This window comes from Belonocnema kinseyi, chromosome 8, assembly GCF_010883055.1.
Source record: "Belonocnema kinseyi isolate 2016_QV_RU_SX_M_011 chromosome 8, B_treatae_v1, whole genome shotgun sequence".
In the NCBI taxonomy this organism is placed as follows: Eukaryota; Metazoa; Arthropoda; class Insecta; order Hymenoptera; family Cynipidae; genus Belonocnema; species Belonocnema kinseyi.
Window position 1 is genome coordinate 14,156,589 of NC_046664.1, and position 19,518 is coordinate 14,176,106.

General features: G+C 31.2%; 1 pseudogene; it reads right to left on the bottom strand.

Annotated features, from left to right (window-relative positions):
- Positions 1–10,949: 10,949 nt before the first annotated feature.
- LOC117178387 overlaps positions 10,950–19,518 on the bottom strand; it is a 10,149-nt pseudogene continuing 1,580 nt past the window's right edge.

The following is a 19,518-nucleotide window of genomic DNA, read 5'->3' on the forward strand; positions in this document are numbered from 1 at the left end:
GGCAAAAATAATTTTTTGCTATCAAGAGATAACGGGCAACCACATCATTTTCTCATCACATTTTCTTAAATTTTCACTTTCGATTAAGAGATAGTCAAAATGTAAAATTGTAAAATAAGTCTGTTTCTAGGACATAAAATGAGTATTAAATATTAGCAGTTTGCGTATATCCCACCAACAATAGATTAAAAGATATGTATTTGTTAATTAAGATTGTTTGTTTCTGATGAAAAACAAAGCGATAATAAATTTTAATTGTTGGAAAAATAATCGCGGTAAGGTTTTTCCATTGAGGATGTTGAAACAGTGAATAGCGTTATACAGAAAACAATTTTGTTTTAGATTCCTAACACTTAAAAAAATTCTAATTTAGATATATTTGGTCACATTCAAACAGATGTGACGTCACTGAGATATAAAAGTGAGCACCAATGATACCACTTTAGACGCCATGTTACTTTTTAAAATGTTGACTAATTAGGTTTCGCGGCCAAATGCGGCTTCCTACTTGACAGCTGATCCAGGTGATTATCTAAGCTAACCTATCAATGCGATTATTTTCTTGGCAAGTGTTATTGACAATTATTTAATCATAATACACTAAAGCCGTTTAAAAACATTCACACATTGAAATGCATGTTTAGAAGAAATTTTTTATGCCGCATAATGTTGGTAGTTTAAACTTTCGCGCGAAGAATGACGTCACAAAGATATAGCCAATCTATTTTTCGGCAAAAAATGCCGCGAGCGGGAGGCATATTCAAACTTGAAGGAAAAACATTTTTCTTCTTAAATAAAAAAATCCTTCTTTTAGGAATATAATAATGATCTAGTAAAGAACAAAAATATCTTTTTATCTCATTTAATGTAATAACCTCATTATCCTGTCAAATTTGTCAGTTCGAAGAATTCAAAAACTTTTTTTTCAGAATACAAATATAACAAGGAGATAATATTTTATACACTCACAGCTGCATGTACAACAAAATTAATTTTTACGATTATTTTATACAATCATATTTTATCTATCTTTTGAAAAAAGTCATAATACGCGAAATAATTTATGATAATTGAATATTTGAATATCTCAGAAGGACATGCTCAACGCCTTTTTCATTAGATAATGATCAAGATGCCAGTACATTAAATAAAACAGCACGAGAATCTAATTTGTAGATTCTGTTAAATAAAATTCTTCATTAACACAATAATGCTTTTTTTATCATTGCAAAAATGTTTATCGTTTATACTCTAGTCTTCACCCTGACGATAATCCTCAATTCAATTGGTAAATATAATACTATACGATATCTATTACTTTTAAAAAGGTTTTCATAAAGTTCATGTGCATACGGCTTGAAAAAATTACCATAAAATATTTCATTTTTATATAAAAAAAACATTATAAATATCGTTAAGTTTCTTTCACATGCAAATATAAATCATATGTATAAGTGAAAATTGTCCATTATTTTTAAATTTCTTATGAATATATTACCACTATTTATTTTTGGTCTCGTCTCGATTAAATGAGATTATCGTAGCACGGAGAAAGATCGAGAATCGATAATTTATAAGCTTTTAAGCAACGTGAATATTCACATATGTCGGAATTAAAAAAAAAATAATTAAAATAATTCAATAATAATAAATCTAGAAATAATTTATAATAATGATTAATTATATTATATATTTTATTACAATATTATCAATTATTAATGAAATAATAATAAGTTTTAAAATGATTTTAATTCAGCTGCAGGAACATGGAAATCAAAAACACAAATACAAATAAAATCTCCAACAGCCCACAATGAATTTTTTTCGAGATGAGTTTTGCTTCAGTAAGAATATATCAGAATTAAATTTAAACATATTTTCCTGAAAATTCACCTTTTTCGTTTTATTCAATCTTTCTCAGTTTAAAATTGAAGAATTTTTTTTGGTTGGTGAGTTAACTATTATATTTTATTTTTAAAAAATCTTTTAAAACTGATAATTCTTCTCCTTGGTTAAAAGTTTAACTTTTTAATTAAGAGTCAATTTTTTGTTATTAAATGATTTACAATGTCAGTTAAATTTTAGTCTTTGAAGTTTCTTTAAATAAGAATTTAACTTTAAAATAAAATTAAAAATTGAATAAAATCGAGATATACGTTTAAAAATTGTTGTAACTTATTTAAAAAATAGTATTTTATGGTAGAAATTTAATCTGATTGGTTAAACATTTATCTTTTTGGATTAAAATTAAATTATTTGACTCAAAATGTAAATATTTTGTGGAAATTTAAAAATTTGGCTGAAAAGTCATCCTTTTTTCTTAAATGTTCAAGAATTTGATTAAAATTTTATTTTTTCTTTGCTGAATTTTTTTTTAATTCAACTATTGTGCCGGAAATTTGTCTTTTTTGTTTGAAAATTCTTCTCCTTTGCATAAATGTAATTATTTTTGTTTGAGAATGCAACTGGCCTGTGAAAATTTATTCTTTTTCGGTACATAAGGAACCTTTTTGGCGAAAATTTACATGTATGTATGGATGTATTTAATCTCTCCCTTTTACGGGTTTGAGGGCCTCCGCTCCCTGTACATATATTTACAATTTCATCCTGAGCCTAACTTAACCACTACTTATATTCTACTCTTCCGCATTACGTAGGATAAACAATAGTAACAGTAGTGATATTAACTCCTAAAATGAGCGAGCTTCCAGGGCTTCCGTTTCCTCTTACCATAAAAAAATGCATTTTCCACGATATTGAAAAAAATTTTCGTTTTTACTGTCCCTTTTCAGGATCACCCGTTTGGCTCTATCCTACTCCCTTGCTTTCCCTTACTTCATCCGATTTCTTCATCCACATTACTCCCTGTCCACTACCATCCAAGATCCATCTTACACACTCATCCACACTCACCTGTCCCTCTTCCTCTCCTGTACATCTCTAATACATATGCCCATGACTCCATTTCGTATCCACATACTCTGCATAAATTCTCCTTTTCATTCATCCAATATCTGCATGCTCCCACTCCTCCCATTCTGAACCGTACAACCCTACTCCATTATTCTTCCTTTTTTATTTTTTGCAGATATTCTGGTTCCGTCAACCCTTTGACCATAATATACCATCTATTGCACCTCGAATCTATAATCTTTGTCCATCTCTCTTCTCCTTGTTTAACCAATAGCTCTAACTCTATGTCCTGTGACTCCATAACCCCTTCTCGAATATTACACACCCTTCTCATTTTTCTCCTTTCTACCTCTCATTTTGAATTTCTCACATTACCTCTCGCTTCATTGTTCCGAATTTCACCGAAACATGCTTGTGCAATTTTACTTTCCTCTACCCTTTTTAGCTTCTCTTCAAACCTCCATGCTCTCTTAATTTGTCTAGTAACCATATTTTCTCTTTCTAACTCTTCATTTAACATATATCCTGGGCAACTCCAGCTAACCCCAATTAGCCACCTCAGGAATCGTTCTCTGTCAGCTCTTTTGTTCCCACATACTCTTCGAAAATTCTCATCATTAGGTTCATCCCCTTCTCATCATCTGCTAATAGAACTACATCGTCCGCGTATGCTAGAGACTATATTTTGCTATTACCCAAAACCATTCCTCCTTTCCCTTTCTCCCTTAGCTTCTACTCTAAGTCTGCCAATAGGATACTAAATAGTAACGGACTCAAAGGGCAGCCTTGCCTTATACCTCGGCTTGTCCAGAAAACCTGCACTTTTTTCTTTCCTCTTTTCACCCTAATCCTGATTTCAGTAAAAATTTCCTTTATTCTCTCCACTAACTTTTCCTCTACACTCCTCTCTTTCATTGCCTGCCATAGTACTTTTCTATTCACTGAGCCAAACGCTGCTTTGAAATCTACGAACAAAGTGACAAGTCTCCCTTTCTTTCTCCCCAAATTTCTGTTAACTAAATAGTTAAGTACGTAGATGTTGTCTATAGTTCCCATTCCTTTTCTAAATCCGGTCTGATTATGTGGGATACTTTCTTTTTGTTCTGCCTGACTCTCCAACCTATTTCTTAAGATTTCTGCATATATTTTATAGCCGACTACCATGAGAGTGATCCCTCTGTATTCCTCTACCTTCTTTCCTTCCCCTTTCTTGACAAGCAGTACCACTAGTCCCTTCGTCCACTCTTCCGGCCAACCTTCCCCTTTCCATACCTTGTTGCAGATCTTCTGCATCCCATCCCTAATCCCTTTTCCTCCAAACTTCATCGCTTCGTTCTCCATCCCATCTTCTCCCGTCGCCTTGTTTCTTTTTAACCTATTTATTGCTACATCCACTTCTTTTCTTGTTATCTCGTTCCCTTCCTCCATTTCTCCTTGGACTATCCTACACTTTTCCCCTTTGTTCTTATTTTGCTCTCCCCCTAATAGACCCTTAAAATAATCCGTCCATTCCTCCATTTCTATTTCTTCGCTAATGCCCTTCCTTTCCCCTCTATCCCTATTTATTACATCCCACACCCTACCTTCTTTGATCGCTTTTTCTACCTCTGCTTTATATTCTTCCTTTCCCCTCTGTCTTTTTATTTCCAGCATCTTCTCATGTTTTATTTTCCTCCTGTTATACTCTTCCTTCTCCATTTCCCCTCTTCTCCATTTGCTCACACACTCTTTTATTCTCTCTTTACCTTCCCAGCATTCCTCGTCCCACCAGCCTCTCTTTTTCCCTACTATTTCTTCATTAGTACCCAGCTCATCCTTTACCGTTTCAATGGAACCCTTCAATCTTTCAACTAACGAGTCTATTCCCTCCTCTTTTTCATACCTAACCTTCTCCTTTTCCACCTTTTGTTTAAACTCGTTTAACTTATCTACCCCTCAGATTCCCATTTTCGTGTTTCGTTCGCACCCTTTTTTCTTTCTCCCTCTGCCGCGCTTACTGACGCCTCTTTTTAGTGTAACTATGACCGGGAAGTGCTCGGACCCTATCTCATTCCCTACCTTGATACTCCCTATCATATGCCGCATTCTTTCTTCAGCCAAGATGTAGTATACACATCACCTGTATACACACACCACTGCTATTTCGACTTTCCCAATTATGATTTTTCTTATCATTGTTCCATCCTTTTCCTCCATGTTCCTATCTTTTCTCCCTCTTACTGCTAATTCTTTTTTCACCCCTGACACTATGCCGCCCATCCCTCTCCCTTTAACGTGTTCCGTTCTTGCTTCTTGCATTGTCCACACATAACCTTTCGGTAACATCTTTTTTATTCCCTTCCAGTCATTCTTATCTGCCCAAGTTTCACTCATCATAATCACATCCCACTTTTCTAACTCCTCCCAGAATCCTTTGTTCTTATTCTTCAAACCTGACACATTACAGAAAGCTATTTTCACGTTTCTCTCTTCCCCTCCCTCTTCTTTCCTCTTTACTTTGTTTCCCCTTTGCCGCTTGGAAACCCCTCTGATTTATTGCTAGACTCTTTTTCTTCTCACTTCCCCCTACCTTTCTCAAGACTTTTTCCTTTTTTCCATAATTCTTCTAATTCTTCATCCCAGCACCATTCCTCCTCATTTATCCATAACCTGTCTCTCCCTATTCATATTGGAAATTCTAAAATTTCGTCGAAAATTCATATATTTTGTTAAAACCTTGTGTTTAATTTTTTTTTAAATTGAATTATTTTTTTAAAATTTTAATTATATCATTAATATATTTTTTTAAAATTAAATTGTTTTGTTAAAAAGTCGTCCTATTACGTATAACATTTACCTGTAACGCAGAAAATTCGTCTTTCAAACTTTAAAATTCAATAGTACGGTGGATTCTTTTTTCGTTCTTATCGGACAATTATTTTTTGATTATTATTTCAAATATTTTAAATTGTCATGCAAATTCTATTCTTGCTTTTTGATCTATTCTATAATTTTACATGTTTCTAATTTTGGATTAAAATTTATTCTCAGCTATCCTGAAAAACGTTTAATTAAAATAAATTAGTAGATATAATTTAGGGGAGAAATCTTGTTGAGTAAAATTTCATTTAAGCTTGTGTCCTTTCTCCAAAAAGTTTATTTTTTTATTTTTTGTAAATTTGTATAAAAAGAGTTTATGAAAAATTTATGGATCTCTTTTTGTTATGTAACTTTCGTTTTCTCTCTTTTTTCTTTTGGTTTCCCGTGTCGTTGTTCCAAAAATTCCATTTTTTTATTTCGAACATTATTTTTTTACGAAATTTGTCTGTTAATTTTTTTTTTACATAGCTGGTGTCGTTCGTCTAAAAATTAAATTTTTTAACTTGTTGAAAGCTTAAAACCAAAACCACGAGTTTTATCAAAAAATAATTACAATAAATTTGTAGATATTGTTCAGGAACAACTTTTGCTGAATTATTATTTTCGCAGCTTCTCTAAGTTGTCCAAAAATTTAATTTTCAATTTTATTTTTTGCGATTAAAACTAAAACTGCGTGTTGCAAAAAAAAACCATTAACAACAAATTTTTAGTTATTTTTTCGATGAACAACATTTTTGTCCTAATTTTTTTCGTACCTAGTGTCGCTTATCCAAGAATCTAATTATTTTCTATATAGGTTTATGTTTTAAAAATGAAATAAAAATGCACATAGAATACAAAACTTATTTATGCGAAATTTGTGTATATTTTTTGGGTACATCTTTAGCCCAATTAATTTTATTTGTAGCTTGTATCGTGTGTTTAAGAATTTAATTTAATTTTTTATGTTTTTTACGAATAAAACAAAAACTACGCATCCAATCAAAAAAGCTATTTACAAAAAATTTATACTTTTCAGTTTAAAAGACACAAATTTTCGTAAAACCCTGGTTTTTGGGTTCCGAGGGTCTCAAAACGTAGAAATTTAATAAAAACAGAGGAAGGGGGACAGAAGTAACAAACATTTCAAAGTTAAGACGTTCTATCCTTCTACATTAAAATTATTTCACTGGAAGATTTAAAAAATACGTTGCTTCAAAGTCCAAGGTTTTTTCAGCAAAATCGTCATTACGAAATCTTGCGTTTAACTAATCACTAAACTCATTAAATCTTTCATAACAATTAGCTTACTTTAGTTATATAAATCCAAATTACACTCCTTACACATTAGGCAATAATATCAGTAAATATAAAGTCATTGTTAAGTTTATTGTCGAAGATTTTTAATCGTAAAATGGAAATTTCCGCAAAAATATACATGCGAGTTTCTTCACGCATCTTAATATGTTATCCTAATGAATAATAAAATAAATGTTTTTAACATTTTTTTTCCACAGAGGACAACATCTTGTTTAAATAATATTACAACATATATAAATTATTGAATTGGTTATTTTTCAGAGTTATAGTTTAATACCGGAAATAAAATCTAAAATTATACAGTTTGCTATCTCGAAAAAACTGTAAATGTCACCTAATATCTTGAATAAAAATAACATTTTGTATCCCATATAAAAATGTTTTGCATTAAAAAATCAGCAAAAAAAGTATTACCAAAGTAGTAGATAAAATGAAAGCTGTTCGTTCCATGGAGATAAGTAGAAAAATTTTTGATTATTTTGAAACATTTGGAATTTAATTCTTAATTTCACATAATTTTAACCAATTACATACAGGACGAAATTTGTTTTTATAGTAAATAAGGCGATACGTACTTTTCGTATTAGCAAAAAAAAATGTCTAAAAATTACGCGTATTTAAATTTTCTACTTTGTTTTTCAAAAACCCCGATTTGTTCACCTCTATAATTTTTGATCTAATTAAAAAATTTATTATTATCTTTTTGTTTTTAAAAGTGTTTATCGTCGTTTTTGAAAATCTGTACAAAAATTAAAAAAAAAATAAACATTAAATTTGTTTGCAATTTTTTTTTTGATCTTTTACTTCAATAAGGCAGATATCTTGAGGTACATTAAGCTAGCACCTCCACAATCGAATTTTTGAATTTTTCATAGCTCAGAGTTTTGGGATTTTTTGGGCTTTTTGGGCTGCAATAAAAATTTTTGGGCTCTTTTACTTTTTTCAAAAAATCAATTTTCTTGTGTAGGTGCCAGCTTACATTAACCCAGCACCTCCACTTCTTTAAATCACTAAATAATAAAAATTCAATTACACCAGCATTTTGGGCTTTTTTTGGGCTCTTCAAACCCGAAAAAAGAATTTTCCCCAAACCAACCCTTAACTTCCAAAATCAACCTACCTTAAAAAATGGAAAATTTCCAGTTATGCAATAACGAGAAATTTTTGGGCTTTTTTTGGGCTCCCAGAAAATACCCACTTCGATTTGTGGGCTCTAACCCTTACAGTAAAAAATTAACCCCATTGAAAAACGCAGATATGAAATTGTCAAAAAATAACTTTTATTACATTTTAGAGCTTGAATAAAGTCTCTGATTTTTGGGCTCCTCGAAAATACACGCTACGATTTTTGGGCTTCAACCCTTAACGTCAAAAATCAACCCACGTAGATACTACTTTGTCAAAAAATGATTTCTTCTAGATTTTTTCAATGGAAATAAGGTCTCTGATTTTTGGGATCCTTGAAAATAACCCCTAGGTTTTTTGGGCTTCAACCCTTAACGTCAAAAATCAACCCCTCTCTAGCACGTAAATACAACTTTGTCTGCAAATAAATTTTTGTAGCATTTTTTAATGGAAATAGAGTCTCTGATTTTTGGGCTCCTCGAAAATACCCGCTACGATTTTTGGGCTTCAACCCTTAACGTCAAAAATGAAACCACGTAGATACTACTTTGTTAAAAAATCAATTTTTCTAGAATTTTTGAATGGTAATAGAGTCTCTGATTTTTGGGATCCTCGAAAATACCCGATATGATTTTTGGGCTTCAACCCTTAACGTCAAAAATCAACCCCTCTCTTCCACGGAAATTCCACTTTGTCTGCAAATAAATTTTTCTAGAATTTTTCAATGGAAATACAGTCTCTGATTTTTGGGCTTCTCGAAAATACACGCTACGATTTTTTGGCTTTAACCCTTAACGTCAAAAATCAACCCCTCTCTTCCACGTGGATACTATTTTGTCTGCAAATAGAGGACCCGGCACTAAATGTATGGGAAAATGGCTTACGGTGGATTTAGCTGAAACTTTTTAATTTTTAAGGTTATAAGTGCCGGATGAAATATCCGTAAAAAATTCAAAAAATGGACAGTTTTTTGGATGTTTTTTACAGATATTTCATCCGGCACTTATAACCTTAAGAATTACAAAGTTTCAGCTAAATCCACCTAAAGCCATTTTCCCATACATTTAGTGGGGGGTCCTTTATTTGCAGACAAAGTTGTATTTACGTGGTAGAGAGGGGTTCATTTATGACGTTAAGGGTTGAAGCCCAAAAATCGTAGCAGTTATTTTTGAGGATCCCAAAAATCAGAGACTTTATTTCCATTGAAAAAATCTAGAAAAATTGTTTTTTGACAAAATTGTATCTACGTGGGTTGATTTTTGACGTTAAGGGTTGAAGCCCGAAAATCATAGCGTGTATTTTCGAGGAGGACAAAAATCAGAGACTGTATTTCCATTGAAAAATTCTAGAAAATTTCATTTGCAGACAAAGTTGTATTTACGTGGAAGAGCGGGGTTGATTTTTGACGTTAAGGGTTGAAGCCCAAAAATCATATCGGATATTTTCGAGGAGCCCAAAAATCAGAGACTTTATTCAAGCTCTAAAATGTAATAAAAGTTATTTTTTGACAATTTCATATCTGCGTGTTTCAATGGGATTAATTTTTTACTGTAAGGGTTGGAGCCCAAAAACCGAAGTGGGTATTTTCTGGGAGCCCAAAAAAAGCCCAAAAATATCCCGTTAATAAATAACTGAAAATTTTCAATTTTTTGCAGAGGTTTGATTTTGGAAGTAAAGGGTTGGTTTGGGGAAAATTTTTTTGCGGATTTGAACAGCCTAAAAAAGCCCAAAATTCTGGTGTAATTGAATTTTTATTACTTAGTGATTTAAAGAAGTGGAGGTGCTGGGTTAATGTAAGCTGGCACCTCCACAAGAAAATTGATTTTTTTGAAAAAAGTAAAGGCGCCCAAAAATTTTTATTGCAGCCCAAAAAAAGCCCAAAAAAAGCCAAAAATTCTTAGCTATAAAAAATTCAAAAATTTTATTGTGGAGGTGCTAGCTTAGTGTACCTGATATCTTGTAAGTTTGATGGTTCCTAAATAATTTTTATAGCCAGGAGAATAATTTTTTTTATTTTTGAATTTGCTACTATTTCTTGGAAATAATTACAAATACGAAAATATGCTTTTAGCATCTGAAATCTGACCATTCGTTTGCATCTGTCATTGCTTTCAAGAAAAAGTAGAAAAATTCATAGTGAGAAAAAAGAATTCTCCTTGCTACGAAAGTTCTTCAGCAAGAATTAAACTCACACGATAAGATTAAAAATTAAAAAAACGGCGTTTTTAAAAAACAAAGAATAATATTTAAATACGCGTAACTGTTAAAAATTTTTTTTGTATCAGCTATTAATTTTTTATAAATTGAAATTTCTTGCTGATTAATATTATGAAAATACTATCAAACCTTTGAAAAAATGAAAAAATCTAGGATGCGTAGACATAATCGTCGTGAAACATTGGAAGACCTGGAAACAGAGTGATATACGAAAAAGATGTTGAGAGTAAAAATTATTTATGTTTAAAAGGTTTCCAAATTTACTTGGGGCTATTTTTTTGTTAATTTTCAATAATAACTATAAATTGAATTACATACGTATAGTTTTATTTTTAATCGTGATAACCCTTTTAGAAAAATAGAACATACCATCTTCTTCCGGCAGGGCTAAAGGTTTTCTTTTTAAATGCTGAAAATGCCGCGAGAATAAATAGAATATTAATTATAACATATTCATTATCAAATAATCTAATAAAGGCCAAGTAGTATATTTTTCAAAATCACAGATGAGTAAATAACTGAAATATTGTTCCTTTCTATTGCTCCTTGCTATTGTTCCTTAAGGCCGATAAAGCTTCAACTAAAATGATTTTCGCTTCCATCTAAAATTAAATCAAATTTAAGTAGAGATTTTGATAGTTTAGTTATATTCGTAAGTAAGATTGTTGCGAACTAAGCCCAGCATGAAGCACGAGAGCCAACAGACATGCGCACTTAGCGTGCTCAAACTCACGATTCGAGGGAGATGAAAATTGTTCGGCAAAGCAAACATATTTTTTTTTTTGTATGATTACCACGATTAATGCTTCTAAGGATGCTTTCCGTGCAGCGATTTTGGGTATCCAGTCGGCCCTTAGCCACAATTTAAGCAACAATCGTTTTTGCATATTGAAATAAACTCAGCTACTCTTGAGCAGTTTTTTGTCTTAAACAAAATTTAATACTCTGTTTCTTCTTATAGATTTAACTTCACAATTTGAATGTTTGCCCAATGGCGAGCCTATTCCTGGCGTTCCTCGTAAAAGATCATTTTCTACTTCTCATGACAGACAACATTCTCCTGCCAAGAATTCTCTTCGTGTCAGGTCCAGGTCTCCTTCTAGGTACACAGCTTCTCCTGCCGTTCTTACTTGTTCTAAAGGCGGAGAATATGATCAAGGCCAAATTCAATTTAAGTGGCTCATTTTTGCTAAAAAATATCCGCACCGGCAATACGAATTTCGAAGGTACACTTTTCCGGCGGACTATTAAAATTAAATTAATTAAAATTAAATTAAATTAAATTAATCGCAGGACGTGGTTTCAGACCAATGCCAACAGAAGAACAAATTGTATTATCATCAATCGCTGGTGAGGCATTTGCTATATGTGAGAGTAATAATGTTCTTGCTGGAATAAACAAATATGATTCTCGAGCTAACCCTAACAGACGCATAAAAATAAACATGAAAAGTTACAAGACTATCCCATTAACCAAAGAAGAAATAACAGAAATTCCAGTTGGCCCCGTAAATGTATTTTTGAATAATTTCAGAGTAGAGAGTGTAAGCCACGGTGTTGGATCAGTTACTGAGTTGAAAAAACGCTAGTTATCGTTACAATGTAAGAATTAAAATTTTCTTATGTTCAGTCCTACTAGGCCCTACTAGGTCCTTTCTAGCTAGGGTTGTTTATGGTTTGGGGATTTTCAAACAAATTTTCAGTCTGTAGTTAGAAACTTAAGTCCTTTACAACACGACCATCGAAAGTGAAAGATGACTTTAACCAGAATATTTAATTTTTGGAAAAACTGACCAACTTGCCCTTTTGTAGGGGGTGTCGCCTATCGATCCCACGAACGATCTTCCAAATACTTATTGGTCAATCCTCTCACCTTTTGTACTTAGACTAGCACCTCCATGTAACTTTGACCTTAAGATCACGTCAGATACTTTCGAATCATCGGTACCTTCACCTCTTTTTTCAATTATTTGCACTAACTAGCGTTTATACTTATATTTTTACCACGTTTTGCTACAGTCCTGTAAATAGTTTGTGTCGTGTTCTACAAAATATATACCGAGTGATTATTTAAAGAACTGTGTTACTTACATTATTGAACCTTCACCAATTTTCAGAAAAACTAGTCTCATTACCTTTTTATGTGAAAATATCATTTCAGTGTCTTCTTTTAATGAATAAAAAAAGAGAATCAAAGGTTTCTTCTATTTCATATATTTTTAAATATACATATGAAGTCTGTATGACCCGAAAGATGGTGAACTATACCTGGTCATGACGAAGTCAGGGGAAACCCTGACGGAGGTCCGTAGTTCATCCCTGAAATTGTATATGATTTCCATGAATGTATATTATTATAATTTATAACAAACATTGATATTAAAACAGACGTGGTTTCATTGTCTCTTATAAGAAACTGTACGTCCTTCACAAAAAATGTCATTACTAAACATTTTATTCTAATTTTCTATCGTGTTTTCATCAACTCAATTTGCTTATTTCTAATTGTATTTTTACGAATAAACGTCACAAATACGGTCCACATAACAGCATTACCCATTTTTCAACTTCTAAATTATATCCCTAACCTCAGTGACCCAGGGTTGGTCAATTGAACTTTTTACCGCATCGTGTTCTACATTGCAGTTATGGTTTCCTATTGCTTCATATTCTAATAATAATTCAGTAAAAGAGTTTCTTAAAGCATCTAAGGTGGAGAGAATAGTTACAACGACAGTCTTCAGCAGCGATGCGTTAGATGGAATTTTTTTTACTGCTTAGAATGTTCGTTTTTGTGTGCTTTTTATTTAACCTGTTATTCTGTTTTTTGTTTTATTTTAATCGTCAAAAATACCATCAAAAACATTTTTAAATATTAGTTTTTCAAAACCCACACACAAATCGAAAAATTAATTAAAAGACAAAAGTTGTGATGAGAATGTGTCCACGCACCGGGCAGGTTTTTGTTTGGCCTTTAATGATGTTTTTTCAAGATCAAAGCAAAAACTACGCATTCTATCAAAAATTTACTTATAACAAATTTGTATATCTTTTTCAAATAAACAATTTTTATAAACTCATCTGTTCCAATATTTTGCACAGTATTGAAATTTTTTCCTACCGTTTCGAATCAAATTCCATGATGTAATTTTTGGAGTCAATTATTGAGATAAAAATTATGTTAGAGTGAATATAAAAAGAGAAGTTAAGCTTTTAATGTTTAGTAATAACATATTAATTATTATGGGAGCAGAATGTGATTGCATTCTGCTCTCATAAGAATGAATCTAAAAATGACTGTCAACAATGAAGACTAACCACAAACTCCAAGTCTATCAACCACAAACGCACAAACCTCAAACCTACAAACTCCAAACGCACAATCTCCAAATCCACAAATCCTCAATCCTTAAACACCAAACTCAATAATCCCACATCCACAAACCCAGAAAACTCAAACCTTCAACTCTCACAAACCCACAAATCCTACATGTGCAAATTCTAAAACTACAAACTCTTGATCTTCAAACCCAGAAACCCCTAACCCACAAACCCTGAACCCACAAACCTCAAACATACCTACTCTTAATCCATGTACCCTAAATCTACACACCTTAAACCCGCAAACACCAAAACCACAAACCCATAAACCCGAAAAACCTGTGACATAAAGCAAATACGTTGATATTTTAACTAATATATTTGCTATTTGCCGAACCCAGGAAAGTATTCAATGATTCTTTCGCTCCTTTAGTTAGGTACTTTTTTCCTTTTAATCTTGAAGCCAACAGCTCCGCATTATCTTTTGAAAGCCCCGAATCTCGAACTAAGTCATTTATTTCTTCTTGATTGAATTTACATTCTTCAGATATTTTTTCATCTAATTCATTATAATCATCTTCAATAGTTTCTCTGGAGCTATTTGCAGGTTCTTGTATTTTATCATCATTTGTGAAATTAATCTCAGGATTTGAACGAACTTTATCTTTTGAAACTAGTAAAGAAAACGTTGCTAAACATACTTTTGGATATTCGATAGAATTCCAATTTTTTTAAATTGTTACCACTTGTATTGCACAAACAAAAATAACAATCTGTTTTTTAATTTTCAGGTTTTCTCCAAACCATAGGAGCAGAAAAATGTTTTGCATTTTCAAGTCCTTTACCATAATTAAATACAGTCGGTTAAATAAGAGCGTGGCCACTGTTGTGAGAAAATTAAAAGACTCAATATGAAAATTCTTTCAATTATTGTTTTATTCGATCGAAAACTTTCATGCAAATACATTAATAGCAGGTCGAATCACCTTTAGCGTCAATAATGTCTTGGCATCTTCGAGGCAAACTTTGGACATTTGGCATATATTTTGCAGCAGTCGCTTGAGTCATTTTAGGTCGGCTGATTTTCTTTCATGAAGCATGAAGGACTATACTGACCTCTATATGAAAAAAAAATTGCAGCATTTGCATTTACCTATCGCTAGTAATCATGATCATTCTCTTTTTTGAACGACTGTATATGCGTTTGACAATTAGAACATACAACCTTTGGAGTCCAATCGTTATCTGAATTATCTTTTGACATATCAAAATAAATTTTCATAAGATCCTTTTGTTCTAGCATTGATACTTCTTCGATTTCCCTTCCCGATGTAATACCCACAGACAGCACAAAAAGTATCTACCTTTCCAAGGACTATCAAGCATGATTGTAAGTACTAAGGTGAAAAGAAAGAGAAGCGAATCAGAATGTTCGAAAAATGTATCTTACGAAATGATTTTCTGTTATAAACATTATTTAAAAATTGGGAAGATGAAATGTATTATGTTTAGAAATTGAAATTGGAAATTCGCTATGCGCAGTAGCAGCAGTTATGCAAAGAATAGAAATACAAATTCGTGAAAAATCATTTGAAACAACTCAAAGTAGCCTGTGAAGGTAGCTATACATTCTATAAGCTTTATTTTTAAAATTCTTAGGCTACCTTCAATCGTTTCAAATCTTATTACATATTGAACAATTAAATAAAAATAAAAATAAAAAAATAAAAAAGAAGGGAATAGTATTTCGCTACCCCCTCGTTGGTTATTCCTGGGTTCGGCATAGAGCGAGTATATTAGTTACAATATTAACGAATTGACTTTATGTCACAGGTTTTCTGGGTTTATGGATTTGTGGTTTGCGATTTTAGAGTTTGTGGGTTTGGGGTGTGTGGAGTTAGGGTGTATGGGTTTAGAGTTGGTATGTTTAAGGTTTGTGGGTTCGGGGTTTGTGTTTTAGGGATTTCTGGGTTTGAAGACCAAGAGTTTGTAGTTTTAGGATTTGCACATGTGGGATTTGTATGTTTGTGAGATTTGTAGGTTTAGGGTTTGTGGGTTTTTGGATGTGGGATTTGTGGGTTCGGGGTTTGTAGGTTTGGAGTTTGTAGGTTAGGAGCTTGTATGTTTAACGTTTGTGCTTTTGTGGTTTACAGGTTTGGAGTCTGTGGGTTTGTTCTTTGTGGGTTTGGGGTTTGTAGGCTTGTGCGTTGGTAGGTTTTTGGTTTTTGGTTTTGATGTATGACCTTCGTTGTTTTAAATAAGAATTGGAGGGATGTCGACAGGTCCGACTTGTTTTATACACAAGAACATTTAAAAACTCAATTTTTAGCACGTTTTCTGCGATTGCGCGTTTTCATTTTATACTGAAAGTAGCGCTATTTCAATCATTTTTTAAAAGTCATTTATATTTTCTGAAATTTTATTATAGTAAAGAACAGTAATTTTTTGATGATTTTATTAGAATTATGAATTCAGTGTTGGTTTTTAAGGTCTTTCAATCTATTATCAGATGTCTGACCACTTTAATGATATTTCTTGATTTATCTAATAAATAGATTTAAAAATCTAACCTTATTTCTGATTCAGATAGATTTAGATTCAAAAATATAGCTGAAACAAAAACTTTCCTCAAAGGACATTAAGATTTCTTCATAACACATGCTGACAAAGGCGCTAAAGGATTTTTAGTAAACAGGATATTAATAAAAAAATATAATTAATGGTATGTGTTAAAATAACTTATGAAAACATTCAAGACAACTTTTTAAAAACTATACAAAGTAAAATTTTTAGTAAAATTAATAAATGGAGACTAAATGATTTTTTAAACTCTAACATAGAAAGACAAGATCTTATCACAGAAAATAATAATTTGGCTAGAATTTATGGCCTTCCTAAGATCTTGTTCTAAACAGTATTGAAAAAAGATAGCCTGATATTAAAAAACTTCTTTTTTTTATCTTAAAATAAATTTGAAGAAGGAATAAAATTCGTAATGAACAACACTTACTTTCAATTTAATAAAAAAATTTATAGACAAACCTTGGGAACTCTCATGGGATCTCCTATTTCTAATGATTTAGCTGATTTGATAATGCAAGATTTAAAATAAGAAATTTCTAGTAAATTAAATTGCAAAATTATTGCATACTTTAGGCACGTCGATGACAATTTGTTCATTATTTCTAAAGATGAGATTGAGCTAATTATTAAAACCTTTAAGTTCATACATAAACAATTATTCAGCAAATCAACCTACTCTGGTTGCCTAATTAACTTTCTTTCAAAACAACCTATTCAATGAAAAATTGCTACTAGAAGGAACTTAGTAGATTCAGATATTTTACTTTATCATAATAAATTTTCAACGCTAATTAAATAATTGTAAAACATCATCTTTTCTTTAATAATTTCCCACGTTATATTATTGATCAATATAAAGATAATAGATTGAAACAGCTTAGTAACAAAAACTTCATTTATAATCCTAATAACATTATCAGAAAAGAATTCGATCTTATATGCAATATTACTATTTCTTACTATAGTAAAATCTAAAAAAAAATAAAATAAAAAAAGACATTTAAAAACTTATAAAATTAGCACTACTTACAGTATTAAAGATAAACTTAATGAAATTATTCAACTAAGTGAGGATCAACTAGAAATCTTAAACTGAACCTATTGAATACTTATTATTTTACTTATAACTATTACAAATATAAATAATTGTTTACAGAACTTCTACATAACAACTTGATCAATAATTATTGTCCTCTTTTTTCAAATTCCTTTAAATATAACTTGAATTTCAAAAATTGACTAAGAAATGCCATTATGGCATTCCGTTGTCTATATAAGTTTTCTTTAATTCTTATCTTATTACGCTTCTTCGTTATTTAATAAAAATTAATGCTATGAACGTTGTGAAAAAACGTGCATTTTTTTAGTACAAATCCTAAATTTTAAATACTCATAACATTTGTTCGAGTGAATTATCAACGCTTAGAACTTAGTCTTAAAATATTCGTATATGTGTTTACCTGGATTTTCGCTCTCGATTTATATATAGATAAAAAGTATATACAACTTGCTTTATAGAACATAAAATATTCTTTAAAATGAGCCCTGAGCGAATATCTTACGACAAAGAGTTTGCGAGATATCAATTTGTTAATTAACATTGTGACATTTCTAGGAAAGACAAAGCGATTATTATACTCCATTATTGCAAAGAAAAAACAATCTGGAAATGATTTTCTCTATTTATTTTTCTTTTTTTTTAAACATTAATATTTTGTAAAAAAAAGTGTAAGGTTAAATTTCAATTTAATGTCTAACATACTGTGAATCTTCAGGAAAAAGTACGATTGAGATCTCAACTAAAATCTAAATTTTTTTTTATAAAATCGTTAGAAACAATAATATTTTTCTATAATTACAGCTTGCAGACTATTTCAGTGAAATAAAACTCATGCTCGAAAAACAAAATCATTTAAAATTTTCACATTTCATCCATCTCTCAATCGAAAATGATAATACGGTTAAGCATGTCAAGCTTTCTTGCGTAAATTACTTAATTCGGTTCTTAAGGATAAACAAAAATTAAAACTTGAGCGGTTTAGTGCAAAAAATTTTCCTGCATGAATTTGGTCACTATTTACTTGATATCGGTTTTTTGCATGTACTTTGCTAATTTGTTGAATGGTAATTGTAAACTGGGTATTTTTCCGATTAACATTTTTTTGTAACTAAAGTGCATCAAATTCGAATGAGCTTGAGACTCCGAACTGTTGTCTGCTCTATTTGTTTATTAATAATTTTTCTACTCAAATTATGCAAGAACTGAAATGCTGTACATAAAAAATTTTTACACCTTAACAACTGATCAGTAAAACTTGGTATTGTCTTAAATGAATGTTTAGAGACTCATAGAAGACAAATAATTTGATTATTCCATTTATTTGTTATAAATAAATTTTATGAACTAATTTACAAAAAGCCTTATAACTGGTTAAGAATTTTTTTTATATAAATGCTTCACATTAATCTAGAAATGACATTTAATTACAAAACTAATTTAAAAGTTTATAATAATCATTGTCATAAATAATTCTTGTGGCGAAATATTAGAATTTCAGTTTTTTTTAAATTATAATTTCCTTTAATGGCCGGAATGACTTCAGGTAGTCCTTAAAATAAGAAATAATGATATTTACGAAAATGTAGCAATTTAAATTTTTGTAAGCAAATTAGACAACTAAAAACATTTCCGGCGCAAAAAAAGTTTTATTCAAAAGGACCTACATTTTTAATTTGTCTACGAGTCTTTAATTAACCTGGAATCTCACTAACCGGTGGAATAAATGTTTAAACCTGAAGCCTGAATTTTTTCGAAGCGTTTTAAGCAAAATTTTGGATTTTGCATATGAACAATTTTTGCAAAATTCAAAATTTTATTCAAAACGCTCCGGAAAAATTCAGGCGTATTCCTCTGCTGATTACAAGAACTTTTTATTCTTGACAAATTTTCCGAAAAGCGCATAGTTTTTCAATAAAAAATTTCCAACGACTCCGTAACCTTTATTGCACTCTGACATCAAACCACACCTTCACCGCATTATCATCCTGGGAATTTTCGAGTACACCCAGCAAAAAAAAATGCCAAAGCGTAGAGCCTCTAAAATTGCAACAAACTCCGAATCGGAATGGGATTCTGATGAAAATGATGAACGTATCATCATACCTAATCCAGATTACTCTGGCTCTGATGGAGATGATTCA